The following is a 2144-nucleotide window of genomic DNA, read 5'->3' on the forward strand; positions in this document are numbered from 1 at the left end:
TGTGTGTGTGTGCGTGTGAGTGCATGTGCTTGTGTGTGTGCCTGTGTGTGCGCCTGTGTGTGTGCATGTGCGTGCATGCATGCGTACATATGCCTACTGGGTGTGTATGTGTCATACGTATGATTATGTGAATGCATGTGTGTGTGTGTGTATCCGTTTATGCACATGTGGAATCCTCCGCTTCCGGTCGGACGGTTCACGCCTCCGCGTCGTCCATTTATTTCTGATAATGGCATTATCCCGTTTATACCATGGTCACTTACGAAATAAATAAATAAATATGAAATCAATTATTAATACTAAATGAGTTTTAGAGCTAAAATCATTAGTTTTTTCAGATGTTTACAGTTGATTCCATTGTTGTGAAGCCTGCCTCCAGGCTCAATCGTCGTCCTACTATCGTTGTTATAGTTACCATTCATAAGCATTGATATGGAATGGCGATTAAACTTTTTTTACCGGATCTACTTCATAGGTGTAGTATATCACTTTTTAAACGACACCCTTTTCAACCTAGACCATGGTATGGAATGGGTTAACATGGCCCCCTGTGCGGCGGTCATAATTAAGACACTATCTTGTGAGAACATCTACACGTGACAGGTCAACATTGGACTTGTGGCATGTTAACAAGTACACACACACACACACACACACACATACACACACAGACAGACACAGACACACACACATATAAACACACATCCTGTTCTGATAATGAAGAAAGACACTTACTCACACACACACACACACACACACACACACACACACACACACACACACACACACATATTCACAACATTAACTTACTGTAAGGTGCTGTTGGCAGTGTGACGTGAAATTGTCAATAGTTTTTATTACCAGTTTGCTACTTGCAATCAGATAACTAAGCTGTTTATGTGTCAATGATATTGATTGCTGTACTATAATTAATGTTCTCCCAATGTTACCTTAAAGTTTTCTGTTATTTTCAGTCAGTCAATTTGGATAAAGGTGTCAGCTAAATAACCTAACCATGTAATGTAAATCCATGTCTCTATTGTTTCAGGACTTAAATGATTATGTATACGACTCAACTGGATATGGTGAACAGACGTCGTCCGAATATGAAACAATGGACCCAATTGTCAACCCCAGTGATGCAGTTTATGAGAGCATCCAGTATCCCATTTACCAGCAGTTGGCAGTCCAAACGGACCAATCAATTGCAGTCTATCAATGCATTCATGCCCACAGTAGCCAATCGCATGCAGCCAATCCCTAAGTTAGATCTGGTTGCTTTAACTTCCGCTCTTACTTAACTCATACCTAGATTCAAACATTCACTGACAATTATTTTAACAAACATACCAGTTTACTTAAGATTTAACACGCACACACACACGCACACACACGCACACACATACAAACACACACACACACACACACACAGACACACACACACACACAGCTCACTGTAGCTGAAATGAGGTCAAGGTTTTAAAGGAAGCTTACACATCAGGCACTGAGAATCATTTTAAAAATAAAACATTGTATATGACATTAACGTTTATGAGTAATGTGTGTTTTTGATGGGGAAAGGTCATCTTCATTTTTTTTTTTCAACTTAATTTGGATTAACAAACAAACTCTTGGGAAATATAAATAATCTCACAGACACACACAACTAAATATGGATACATTTGATACGCACATGTTCCGGTTCTGACAAGAGTGGCAGCATGTCAAGATAGCTCCGTGTCTTTGTGTTTTTTTCCGTCTATTGTTTACTTCTTTACTTAGCAACTTTTTGGATTACACACTTTGAGGAGTGTTTTTATTCCATCCTATGAATATGGACCTGTTATTGCAATGCTCCAGCGGCAGCAAACTTGTGTGCACAAGGAATCAGCTGCTCGCACTGTCTGCGACAGAATGCTGGTGGTGCTCACGTGGACATCCCCGTGGAATTGTGGTGCTAAAATGGTGTCTAACAGAACTGTAGCCTCGGTCTATGGATGACGCATATTTTTTAAACCTAATTTGACCGTGAACTCTATATTCGTGAACTGTATATTTACCCAATCTAAGCTATCACACCCCCCATCATCACAGCTGATCAAGTAAGTTATCATTTAAAAAACGGTGTGTCTATTTACAGCCCT

This window comes from Alosa pseudoharengus, unplaced genomic scaffold, assembly GCF_046254945.1.
Source record: "Alosa pseudoharengus isolate Yale_2024_CS ecotype anadromous, Long Island Sound unplaced genomic scaffold, YU_APseudo_1.1 YU_APseudo_1.1_scf_25, whole genome shotgun sequence".
NCBI classification, from domain to species: Eukaryota; Metazoa; Chordata; class Actinopteri; order Clupeiformes; family Clupeidae; genus Alosa; species Alosa pseudoharengus.